Source organism: Haliotis rubra, unplaced genomic scaffold, assembly GCF_003918875.1.
Source record: "Haliotis rubra isolate DU_JTF1 unplaced genomic scaffold, ASM391887v1 Scf262, whole genome shotgun sequence".
Taxonomy (NCBI): domain Eukaryota; kingdom Metazoa; phylum Mollusca; class Gastropoda; order Lepetellida; family Haliotidae; genus Haliotis; species Haliotis rubra.
This window is the reverse complement of record NW_025766692.1, coordinates 127,368-141,425: the sequence shown is the minus strand read 5'-3', so window position 1 is coordinate 141,425 and position 14,058 is coordinate 127,368. Positions and strand designations below refer to the sequence as shown.

The 14,058-nt window shown below is 40.5% G+C and overlaps 1 protein-coding gene across 3 annotated transcripts in view; it reads right to left on the bottom strand.

The window, feature by feature from the left end:
- Positions 1–14,058, bottom strand: part of LOC124280200 — a 143,514-nt gene that overhangs the window by 123,416 nt on the left and 6,040 nt on the right. The window contains exon 1 of one of the 3 annotated variants that reach the window (XM_046716093.1): positions 4,595–5,562. The exons of the other annotated variants lie outside the window; for them this stretch is intronic. The gene's annotated coding sequence lies outside the window, so the exon portion shown is untranslated. Of the gene's footprint in view, positions 1–4,594; positions 5,563–14,058 lie in introns of those variants that run through there. 3 annotated transcript variants of the gene reach the window in all.

Genomic DNA, 14,058 nt, shown 5'->3' with positions numbered 1-14,058 from the left:
AACATTACATATAGAAATCAAACCTTTCATCATCATCATCATCATCATAATCATCATCATAATAATATATGTTCAAATCCAGTCTTTCAAACAAATCAGTGGAAGAGTTTACAAGATTCAAATGTCAAACATAATCAGTATGGTAGTAGTAGACATTGTCAAATTCCTCTACAGATCCAAATCATCATCATCATCATCATCATCAGCATCATCAGGGTTTCTCATCGGTCTGATTTTCAGGCAAATGGAGCACTGTGTTCAAACTGCCACCTAGAATAATTAGTATTGCTAATATAAATTAGTATAATATCACAGACTTGTCCCAAAAATATCCCATAGCATTTACAAATACACCAGGACTATAGAAAACAAAAAGGTACCAGTAATCTTAAAACGTTAAATACGCACTTCAACTAACATCTATCGCAAGTGGCCAGGACCGAAAAAGAGAGATTGTGATATCCTCCAGTTTGTGTAGGCGTGTTCTTTACAGACAGTTTACTGTATTTACCAAAACTGTATCATCATTGCAACAACCCATCACAATAATCATCATCGCAACATCCCATCACAATAATCATCATCGCAACATCCCATCACAATAATCATCCCATCATCAATAATCATCATCATCATGCATCGCAAATCATCCCAATCATCAATCACAATAAATCACAATCATCATCATCACAATAATCATCAACATCCCATCATCATCAATAATCATCATCGCAACATCCCATCACAATAATCATCATCGCAACAATAATCATTCCCATCACAATAATCATCATCGCTTGGCGCCATCCATCCATCACAATAATCATCAATCATCGCGAACATCCCATCACAATAATCATCATCGCCCATCACATCATCACAATAATCATCATCGCAACATCCCATCACAATAATCATCATCGCAACATCCCATCACAATAATCATCATCGCAACATCCCATCACAATAATCATCATCGCAACATCCCATCACAATAATCATCATCGCAACAGCCCATCACAATAATCATCATCGCAACATCCCATCACAATAATCATCATCGCAACATCCATCACAATAATCATCATCGCAACATCCCATCACAATAATCATCATCATCATCCCATCACAATAATCATCATCGCAACATCCCATCACAATAATCATCATCGCAACATCCCATCACAATCATCATCGCAATATCCCATCACAATCATCATCATCATTCCATCACAATAATCATCATCGCAACATCCCATCACAATAATCATCATTGCAACATCATCACAATAATCATCCCATCATCAATAATCATCATCGCAACATCCCATCACAATAATCATCATCGCAACAGCCCATCACAATAATCATCATCGCAACATCCCATCACAATAATCATCATCGCAACATCCCATCACAATAATCATCATCGCAACATCCCATCACAATAATCATCATCGCAACATCCCATCACAATAATCATCATCGCATCACAATAATCATCATCGCAATCAATATTCATCAACACCATCATAATCATCATCAACATCCCATCACAATCATAATCATTCATCACAATCCAATCACAATAATCATCATCACAACATCCCATCACAATAATCATCATAAGTAAATATCACTAGTGAAATTCATCTTCTTCGTCATCTCTTTCAAATAATAATAAGATTTCACCTTTTGTCCTGTTACAATATATGACAAAAGGTCAAATCTTCTCATATTATTTTCATTCTCAAACATAACATGGCACACCATTTCAACACAAGGCTGGTCATTGTTCTACCAGTACCAATAGCCGTATGATAAAGACTGGTTCTAAAATAGACAGAGATACTATTTTGGTCGGATCTGTTTCACAACGGTCGTTGTCATCACTGTCTCCACCAGCCCTCCAGACATAAGACTATAATTAATTCCACTGGAACAGGACTGGAAATCTCCACTCAGCATTTACCGAGCGTAATGATATTTATCTACATTTGGATTATCCACATATTATGAATATATTTCTATTCCAGCAAACCATTTTTAATACAAACAGTACCATTCCCAGACAAATTTTCCAGATTAACAAACTTCAGGATTATTGAATCTTTCGTAATGACTGTTGCTGCAGATGTTCCTAGCAGTTGTTGTAAGGAAGGTAGGATCCATATAAACAGGGTGTGCAAAAATTTACGGAATATTTTTATCATTCTTCGCTGTTAATGATGGTGACCTAGATGACAGAGGTTGTAAATAATCAAATGCATACCAAACAATCCAGTGATGTACATTAGCACCTATCTTTGCAATTGGAATACAACCACATGCATTAAGCATATTTGACCGCATAATCCTGTTGGTCAGATCTTACCACAAGCACGACTGCCTCTTACAATAAGCATTGGATAATGAAGACTAATTCCAACCTTGACCTTTAAGGGCCTTCTTCATATTAATGAGTGAGTTATGTTTTACGTCACTATTGGCAACATTCAAGTCAAAGATATGGACAAGGATGGTCTTAATTCATTATTTCCCTTTTGGTAGAATTTTCTTAAAATACAATAACGCACCATAAGACTATGGATTTAGAATAAAGTTCACAACTCACTGCATATCTTTAGGAATACTGACATTCATCATTACATAAAAATCAAGGGGTTCTTGGCATCTTAAATATTTGTTGCTATGACATTTGTGTCGGTGAAGCCTTACATCTTATTTTAGCATGGAACTAATGTCAATGACAAATGTCTCAAATGTTTTTTTTATACCACTTAGAAAAAATGTAGATTTTTACATAGGACACTAGTAACTCTATAAACAATAACATATATAGTAGATATCTTGCATAAGACTACTTAAAACAAGCGTTCTATTTCCCTTGTTGCTACAAACAAAATTGTCTTGTGTGACCAGCAACGACCACAGCAGTGTTTGAGGTAGGGTGAGCAGGGGTTTAACGCCGCAGTCATGACCTATACACACATGCAGTGACATGCATGAGCGTCTGCTTGTAATAATCTGAACCAATCCCGGTTTAATAATGTGAGCCCACAGTTAAACATGATACTGCACTCAAGACCCAGCCCCATCTCCTTGACAACCAGCCTTGTGTTTTCCCTCAGTGAGCAGCAGGCTAGGTAACAAGGAGTACAATGTTTTAATATTATTTATATAGTGAGTGAGTGAGTGAGTATGGTTTTACACTGCTTTTAGCAATATTCCAGCAATATCATGGCGGGGGACACCAGAAATGGGCTTCACACATTGTACCCATGTGGGAAATCAAACCTGGGTCTTTGGCGTGACAAGCGCCCGCTTTAATCACTAGGCTACCCCACTGCCCCTATTTTTTTATAATGCAAAGATCGAAATACTCACTTTATGCTTTCTGGACAGGGGCATATTGTGCTAGACAAGCTTCGGTCCAGCAGTGTTCGATATTAAGCATAATGTCCTAAGCTCAAATATTACCGCAGAAAACCTCAAGGAACCCTGTAATTCTCAATCCAGATTTGACATCCTCATATTGTCCTTCATCTTTGATGCCTATATGCTCCATTCACCTCCACATGACAATCAAGTCGACGTCAGCTCAAATTCTATTTTCTGCCAACCAAAAGCGTTAAGTTTTCTTCGGTAAAGACATTACGTTTGGAAGTAGTGCATTATTGATTAGAAGGCCTTCGGACAGGGACCTACCAACAGAAGCAGACGTACATACCGCACAGCAGGGAGGACGAGTTTAGCCGTGATATCATATATGATAATGAACCCGATAACTGATGTAGAGTGAGTGAGGGTCTCCCCGTAGCAGTACTGCAGCAAATTTCACAACACAGTTAAAAATGAAAGTCTAGCGGTACATCAACGCTATGATAGAATATTTCGGGATCTATAGATTCAAGTATTATTGAGCAAACCTCAAGGACAGTAGAGCTTCCATTAATTTCAAACACTACAGGCTATATGCTTTACATATCTTCCCAGCACTGCAGCAAATGTCAATGCAACATGGAGGGGAGTCTTTGAAGTTAAGCATGAAAGTGTACTGGTGCATCGTTGCTGAGAATGAGATGAGAGTTTCTAGATGAAACAGTAAGAAACCTCAAGGTTGTTTGGATGTCCATGTATGTCTAAAACTGCTGGGTACTTGAGCTATGTATTTTCCTTTCGGGGATTTGAACTCAGTCTGAATGTGTTAGTCATACACCTTAACCACAAAGCTAATCTACTACATCCACAACACAAATGAGTGATCACACTATATTTACATCAGATGAAAAGGTTGACCCACAATCAGAAGACTTTGTGCTATTTCAGCTGCTTAACATGAAATTAATATGAAATTCAAACTGGCTATGCCCATCTGAGAAAAGGACCTGGCTATGCCCAACTGAGGAAAGGACCTGGCTATGCCCTGTCTGAGGAAGGACCTGGTTATGCATTATCCGAGGAATGACCTGGTTATGCCCTGTCCGATGAAAGGACCTGGCTGTGCCCTGTCTTGAGGAAAGTATTATGAAATCTTGACACAACAACCCTCAAGCATGATAAAGACAGGGCAAGATGGAAAGGGCTCACTTACCGAGGCAGACGACCAGCTGTTGCCGTGTCAAGGCAGACATTTGTAGCTGTGATGCAACATGCACCCCCTCACTTGACGTAGACGTAAATGACACAGTGATGGATAGCCGTTACATACACCGCAGTGGACAGACTCCTGACACTACAGCACGTCAGCCGAGCCGATAATACAACACTGATAATCCAGGCTCAGTCATCTCCCCACCGATGAATGGACTGACCTCATTTTCTCATTGATAGGCCCATTTCGTGATCACAGGTTTAAGATTTAGTGTACAGTGACTCAGGCAAGAAAAATTCAGTGGCTCGACCCAGGTGGAAGCTTGCACACCGCCCGCCCTTACAACAGGCTGGGGCATGTACAGCCAACACCCCACGAGGAAGGACTCCCCTCAGAGGCTGTCATCCTCCTCCATCTTGCATGCATCGTACCCTGCCTCCAGTGCTAATCAACCATCATGGAGGAGTAGTGGCCATCGTAAGGCTGGTAGCAGACCACAGGCTCAGAACGCCGCCCTATCTTTCATGATTTGGGCTTCACGCCGTAGTGTCTTGACTGGAGTGCTCCCTGCTATTGATCCTGACCTCTGCCTGTGAACGCTTCTGCTTGCAACTAGTTACCACTGTGTAACTAAACAGAATCTGACATGAATGCTTGCCGAGAATATCTCCCACTTTTTGTGATAATTGCAGCATAACAAGGAACATCTTCAGTATTGATGTTTTCATGACCTTTGATATGGGCCGCATGACTGTCCGAGGTTTGATTTGAAAGTAGCGATTTTTCATCAAAGCAGTTACAAATATCAAATTTTCTCAAAGTATGCCACAATCTCGAGATTGAAGAAGGCATGCAAGGACACCTGTTAGTGCTATGACACTGGTTGCTATGGCGCTATGTGAAGAAAAGAGTTTCATTTGTGCATTATTTTAGTGAACAGATCTTTCTTTGCATTCAACACATACGGCATTAAAGTAAATTTCCTTAAAAATATAAGTAATTTTTATTGAAATCAGTATGAAAATAACAGTGGTGTGTGTGTGTGTGTGTGTGTCGTGTGCGTGTGTGTGTGTGTGTGCGTGTGTGTGTTTTGGGTTAGAAAAGCAAATCTAAAATTGGCATCATTCTTGGGATATATTAATGGTGTAACTATTAGAGTAGTATACTAAACAAAACAGTTTTTGTCCCATGTTCAGTCTAGTGGAAGAATACCAGATTCATCAATGGGTTATATTGATGAAGAGTGTGGGTTTTGTTTAACACCAACTCTAACAGTACTTGATTCACATTTTATTTGAGATGGAAGCAAACTGATGTATATCAAATTTAGGAAAATATACCAGCTGGAAATGAAAACACAGCAAATACAATTCACTTGTATTCATATGAATGCATTAACTATAGTTCTGAGCTATCCTTGTAACCAGCTAAATTGAAAATGAACTTTGAATATTGCATCACAACAAACTGATGATATGTTATATCGTGCTACTGATTCCCAGTTGGATAATCACGGGGATGTTATTGCAAAAATAACAATGGCCAGAGAGATTATATTCTAATGCTGCAGAATTTCTGTGAAATGGTTAAAGAGTGTCCACAATGGTATTTTCCTGCAAGTCTGCACATGCTGAACGGACCTACTTCCTGGATAATGCATCTGACATGAAAGGCCACATGTAGTCAGCATGGAGAGAGAATCAGAACCACCTACATTCATCATGGCGGAAGTCATCATTAGTACTAAATCATCAACCAGCAATAGTAATTGGTAGGGATGTCACGATACATAAGTTTCATGAATCTATACGTATCACGATACCCATGTCACAATTCGATACGTATCATGATACGTATTTTCCAGCATTATTGGCTTAATTTAGTTACATTTTGAACATTAATATTTCATATTTTATAATTGTCAATGAAAAGGTCAATGTTTGATTCTCAGAGATTAAAAAAGTTCTAATTTCCCATCTTTGTGCATGAAATATAATCATTTATAACTCTCATAACATCAAAAAAACATGATACAATTGCAAAACGTAAATGATACATAAACATATTTAAACCGATACTTTCAAAACTAAATATCGATACAGTTTTGAATGTATCGATATTTGTATTGCCTTAGAAAAAGTATTGATGCATCAAAGTATCGATGTATCGTGGCATCCCTAGTAAATAGTCAATAATATTTCTGTGTATTTTTTTAAATTTTTATATTCAGTTCAATGGGCATGACAGTAGCGTTTCAGTATTACAAGTTTTTCAAATAAAACAGTTATCACTATATAATAACATTACAACTGGTTGAGAATGTTTCATTTATTTTAGTTTGTATTCAGCAGTATTATTTCTGTGTATTTAGCAAGAATTTACTCAGATTCATTTTAATCACAATTTACAAATTGTTTTAAAGTAGTACTCATGGTATATTTGTAAATTTTAATATCATAAATCATTGTTTGCCACATATGTTCTTTTAGGTAATGATGTCAATATGTCAAACTCGACAACGTGGCATTTCTCTCATTCATTAATGAAATTTGATACGTCAGCTATATTAGAGTGTATTCCAAATTAAACTATAAGTAGGGATATGTCTAATGTATTTATCATACTATAATGGAGACATAAGACACTTGATAACTAGAGATAGCCAATGAGTTGCAGCCCATAATTGTTTAAAGTTTATTCTTTCATGCTTGTAAGTTGTTTAGCTGTAATACTTTAGCAATCCGAAACTAACACAAATGACTCATTTTATCACAAAAAATACACAATCTTGATACATAATATAAATATATTCAGCATTTGCCATTGAAGGCCTTTTTAATAACCTTTAGCTTCACTGTATTCAAGATCCAAAGAGAAAACTGATATTCCCAGTAAATAGAGTATATTCATACTTAGAAAAAACATTTGTAAATTGGCTGAATAAAAATTCCCACTGGCTGTGGTATCTATAGGAAGAGTTTTTTCTATATTATAAGGGCTAGTGATGAAATTGAATTACATTTCTTTCTCTGATATTGAATAACATACATAATCACATTGTTTATGGACGACAAAGAGGTTTTAGCAATGCATTGTTTAATTGAAGCAAACATTTGAAATTTGAAAAGTCAGTGTATATACACCAAATAACAACTACTTGAAAGCCATTGAATACAGACACGTCAGAGTAAGTCCTGTGTAACCAGACAATCATTAGCTTCCTGGATAATGGAATCGGTAAGTAGGCACCTTTGCATGTTTTATGTCCATTCATGGTAACACTTAATGAAATCTGCTGATAATGGCTTTCTAAAAGTTGAAAAACTTTCTTTGTAAACACTTTCACAACAGACAAAATGCAAAACCATTCCGTATGCAAATGAGCAATCCTTAAAAGTCTACATGACTCGTGAGCAGCAAGCTACAATCCTTGAGAGGAGATTAGCCCTGCCAGAATCAATGAGAGCTTCTATTAGATCCATGCCATAGCCCAATATGGGAGTTATTCCAATTGATTTTTGTCAAGGAATTTTGCAGGCTGTCTTAGTTGAGTTGAGCATCTATAAATAAGTTCAAGTGCAGCTGATCATCAAACTGATGTTGAACACAGTAAAAGTCTCACCAGCTAATGTTGGAGACAGTGAAAGTCTCACCAGCTAATGTTGGACACAGTGAAAGTCTCACCAGCTAATGTTGGAGACAGTGAAAGTCTCACCAGCTAATGTTGGACACAGTGAAAGTCTCCACCAGCTAATGTTGAACACAGTAAAAGTCTCACCAGCTAATGTTGGAGACAGTGAAAGTCTCCACCAGCTAATGTTGGACACAGTGAAAGTCTCCACCAGCTAATGTTGGACACAGTGAAAGTCTCCACCAGCTAATGTTGGACACAGTAAAAGTCGCCACCAGCTAATGTTGGACACAGTGAAAGTCTCCACCAGCTAATGTTGGACACAGTGAAAGTCTCCACCAGCTAATGTTGGACACAGTGAAAGTCTCCACCAGCTAATGTTGGACACAGTGAAAGTCTCACCAGCTAATGTTGGACACAGTGAAAGTCTCCACCAGCTAATGTTGGACACAGTGAAAGTCTCACCAGCTAATGTTGGACACAGTGAAAGTCTCCACCAGCTAATGTTGGACACAGTGAAAGTCTCACCAGCTAATGTTGGACACAGTGAAAGTCTCAACCAGCTAATGTTGGACACAGTGAAAGTCTCACCAGCTAATGTTGGACACAGTGAAAGTCTCACCAGCTAATGTTGGACACAGTGAAAGTCTCACCAGCTAATGTTGGACACAGTGAAAGTCTCACCAGCTAATGTTGGACACAGTGAAAGTCCCACCAGCTAATGTTGGAAGTGTTTAAACTGAGTTCTGTACCTATAAATACGTCTCCCAGTCACTCTTGTTGGACACAAGGTCCAACTAGCTAATGTTTAAACAGAGTTCTGTATCTATAAATAAAGTAAATATGCCACACAGTAACTATTGTTGGACACAGTTTTAGCTAAGTTAGAAACCGGGATATCCTGGTCGAAATATGGTTCACAACTCTTAACAGCTCACAGACATTTGCTATTTCAAATGAAGAAAGTGCTTATTCAGCAAAACAACTGCTGAAGCGAAAAGTTTGTGGCAGTTGAAGTATTGATCAGCATGAACATGGGGCACTCCGAACAATATTTCCATTATCGGGGGAAATAGTTTTGCCGATTTTATTTTTCAAATTTCGACATGATTTCAAATTCATGTCTTGAGCAACGAGATGTGAACCTTTGTTGATACGGGTAAATGCAGTGATTGATGGTGTGTGTTATGCATGTCAAAGCCGAACTTGTCTGTGATCATCGCCGTCTCAAGAGACTGCTTGTTAATATCAGGCCACATCGGTTTAGAATAACAGCAAATTGATCCGAATAGAGGGCCTGTATGGTAACTGTGTACACTCCACAAAATAGCAACACAAACAGTACATCAACCTACCCAGCATGCTAAAACAAGCCACATATCGTGAGTAGTACCACTGGAGTATACCCTGGATCAATGCCATTTGTAGTTGAGTATAGATCTTGCCTATAGATTTACCATGCAACGGTGTAAATAAACCCTGTTCTTCCTACCTTTTCCTGAGCTGTCGTGCCCAGCTGCCTGTACGTCCGTGTGTGTGTGTACCAGCCAGAGGCTACAGCCTGTGCCACGAGCTAGCCAGAGAGCTAGCCACACGTAATCCTGGCCCTAATCCACTGATGTAATCATGGCTCTATTTCTGTAGGTGTCGCTAGGTGGTGCTAACTACAAACGAGGTAAACAACACCCCAAACATCACATCCTGATTTTCCTTCATTGTAATACCCCGTCTTTCAATGCCTAAGTGAGACTGCCCCGTGGCTGAATTGGTCAGAGGGGTTAAGGGAAGGTCTGGACCTGCCGAGCGCTACAAAGCAAGAGGTCATGCAGAAACTAGCAAATGACCTCTCTGCTCGACCCTGTCTTAACTTTTGTGCTACACACAATAGAACAGTTACAGATTTCTGCTGATTTATCTGTACAATTTCAAAGCGTTGAAATGCCTGCAAATTCAAGTGTTTCTCTTAAAGGAATTCAAACTTTGACCATACCCTTCTGTCTGGTGGGGCTGGGGGTCATACCCTTCTGTCTGGTGGGAGGGAGGGTCATACCCTTCTGTCAGGTGGCAGAGAGGGCCATACCCTTCTGTCTGGTGGGAGGGAGGGTCAAAACCCTTCTGTCTGGTGGGAGGGAGGGTCATACCCTTCTGTCAGGTGGCTGTAGGGAGAATTACAACCTGAAGCACAGTGGCACGGAGGGTCATACCCTGCAGCCTGGTGGGAGGTGGGGGTCATACCCTGCAGCAGCATGGTGGGAGGTGGGGTCACAGCATGGTGGGAGGTGGGGGGGTCACACCCTGCAGCATGGTGGGACAGTGGTGGGAGGGGAGTGCAGCAACACCCTACAGCATGGTGGGGTCACATCCAACAGCTTGGTGGGAGGGGTTACACCCTGCATGCATGGGTGGGGTCACATCCAACAGCTTGGTGGGAGGTGGGGTCACCCTACAGGGTGGGAGGTGGGGTCATACCCAACAGCTTGGGGAAGGGTTACACCCTGCAGCATGGCTTGGTGGGAGGTGGGATCATACCCAACAGCTCATACCCAACAGCTTGGTGGGAGGGGTTACACCCTGCAGCATGGTGGGGTCACATCCAACAGCTTAATGGGAGGGGTTACACCCTGCAGCATGGTGGGATCATACCCAACAGCTTGGTGGAAGGGGTTACACCCTGCAGCATAGTGGGGTTGCACCCAACAGCTTGGTGGAAGGGGTTACACCCTGCAGCATGTCAGGAGGTGGGGTCACAGCCTGCAGCATGTTGGAAGGTGGAGTCACCCTACAGCTTGGTGGAGGTGGGGTCAGCAGCTTGGTGGGAGGTGGGGGAGCATGTGGGAGGTGGGATCACCCACAGCCCTACAGCATGGTGGAAGGTGGGGTCACCCTACAGCTTGGTGGAGGTGGGGTCACCCTACAGCTTGGTGGGAGGTGGGGTCACCCTACAGCATGGTGGGAGGTGGGGTCACCCTACAGCATGGTGGGAGGTGGGGTCACACCTTGCAGAGGATACTCCCTTTCGTAGTACAGGAGGATGGCTAACTGTTAGGAGCAGGCTGGGAGGGAGGGTCATTTTTAGGTGTCATGGGGTCACCTAAAGGGGAGAGGCTGGAGGGGTGAGAAGGATCAGCCTTAGGGAGGGGGGAGTGGGGGAGGGCCAGTTTACGAGTGAGTGATAACGGAGGCACAATTCCTCCTCAAAAGCACACTAGCAAATTTCTTGTAACCAGCATCGTGACAAAGGGAGATGTGACTCTCGCTGATCTGGAGGAATGATTTACAGCGTAAATTGAAGCTCTACCGCACGGACTGACGTCTTGGAACAAATGGACAGTTCTAAGTCACTGGCCATAAAAAACTGAGAGGCCTAGCTTCAACTGCATCATTGAGGACGTGACATTCTATAGGCCACACAAGACAATAGAAGCTTCGGGACAACCTGATACATACTCAGACACATTGGATTATTCTCTAGACAGTTGGAGAATCATATTTTCATAAAATTTGTTTATGTGCATCTTAATCTGGAACAGCATGATCACATAGATCAAAATGGTTGACAGAGCATGTGAAGAATAGTGTGGATAAAATATAATTCATTGTCTTTGTTGTGATGATGATGCCAAAAGTTTAACTTTACAGACACTTAAAACAACAAAAATTATTAAAATCTCTAGTATTTTAGATAATTCTTTCATTAATATTATGGCAACAATTATTTTTAATCAAAAGCAGGACAAATATGATTATTTGTATTCATTCAAGTTAAATTGTCTTCAACAAGTTCAAAGTTAAGTTAACATTAGAAACAGCTTTCAAATTCTGGAACTTTATTCAACCATTGTCTGTTATAACCCATAAAACCCCATCTTGTCCTAAACACTGAACACCAACCAGCATTTTATAGGCACCAAATCATGCACAAAAAAGTCAAAAAGCACTGCAACCACTTTTATGATTCACCTCATCAAAGCTTTGAGAATATTCTGTAAATATGGAGCCCTCAACAAGTACCTGCCATATTGAACATGCCCTGTATAGCATGATGGTGTCATAGCGAGGGAAAGCCTATATGAGGTATCGCATGTTGGGATCAGCCCTATTGTTTGGTCATCAGATAAGTGTCGAGCTCCCTCTTCAAACCCAAATCTCTGGTCCCGCGGCGGGATCAAATCTCTTTTAGGCCACCACCACTTACAGAAGAAAAAGCAATTTAGATTTGAACAACTGGAAATACCATGTTTTTTCTGCTCTGCAGACACATCCCGTAAGATTGGAATATTCATATCCTGATATGAATATGGATACTGCTGTTGGGGTATAGAACAATAAGCTCATCAGACTGCAGCTTCAGAAGCAGCAATATTTCTGACGATGTTTTGGAATATTTATCTTTCTTTTAGTATAAACACATATGCATATCTGAATACAAAGAAGCGTGACGACCATAACCCCAGTGCTGGTCAGGTCTTAATGATCATACAGATACATCAAACGAGCATGTCCTAGCATCTAATGACATGTGGGATGCAGGGATGTTGACCAACAAAACTATGTAGCACCACTAGAGGCTGGCTTTCACAGCACTAACAGCTGAAGTATGACGGAAGTGTGGTTGAAGTATAGCTGTAATAAGGATGTAGAGCTCACGTATGGATCAAGTATAGAAAGTTCTGGCTGAAGCATGACCAAATATGGCCAAAGTACAGCTTAACTATTGCCAAGTCTGGCTGAAGCATGACCAAGTATGGCTAAAGTATGGCTGAACTATTGCAAAGTATGGATGAATTTCGGATGAAGTCTGGAAAACTACAGCTGAAGTATGGCCAAATATATCTCAAGTATAGTCAAGCAAAGTATGGCCAATTAAAGCTGAAGTATGGTTGAAGTATGGCCAAATACACTAGTATGGCCAAGTATAGCTTAAAGTATGCATAAAACAAGTATGGTTGTTGCATAGCTGAATCATAGCCAAATATGGCTGAAACATGGCTGAAACATGGCCAAATATGGCTGAATTATGGCCAAACATGGCAGAAGGATGGCTGAATTACAGCCAAATTTGGCTGAAGTGTGTCTGTAGCTTGGCTGAATTATAGTCAAGTATGCCTGAAGTGTGGCTGAAGGCTGGCTGAAGCACAGTCAAAGCTGACTAAAGCAACACTCCTACTGGATTACAAGCAAGGGACAGTGCTGGTTTTTATTAGTTTTTCATATTTCATACTATGCTCATTCATCACAGTTACAGTCACAAGGACATTCATAAGTACATAAATATAGTTTTATGGCTCGTAGCAAAACCTGTCATGTTTTCTGACGACATTTGCAAGATCCTCTCCTAAACCCTTAATAAATCTCTACTTAATATTCATCATGTAGCCATCATGACAGACCAGCAAACTCACACCAACACTGTGACTCATCCTGAGGTACAGACTGACTGAGTTTGGTTTTACGCCGCTTTTAGCAATATTCCAGCAATATCACGGCGGGGGACACCAGAAATGGGCTTCATACATTGTGCCCATGGTGGGGATTCAAACCATTAGCCTGTGAGGTGTCCAGTGGTAGTATCCTATCCTGAAGTCTATAAGCAAATACTAGACCACGACATTCAACCTGTACTTGTAGGTGTCCAGTGGTAGTATCCTATCCTGAAGTCTATAAGCAAATACTAGACCACAACATTCAACCAGTACTTGTAGGTGTCCAGTGTGGTATCCTATCCTCTATCAAATACTAGAAGTCTATAAGCAAATCCTATCTAGACCTATAAGCAAATACTAGACCATTCAACCTGTACTTGTAGGTGTCCAGTGGAAGTATCCTATCCTGA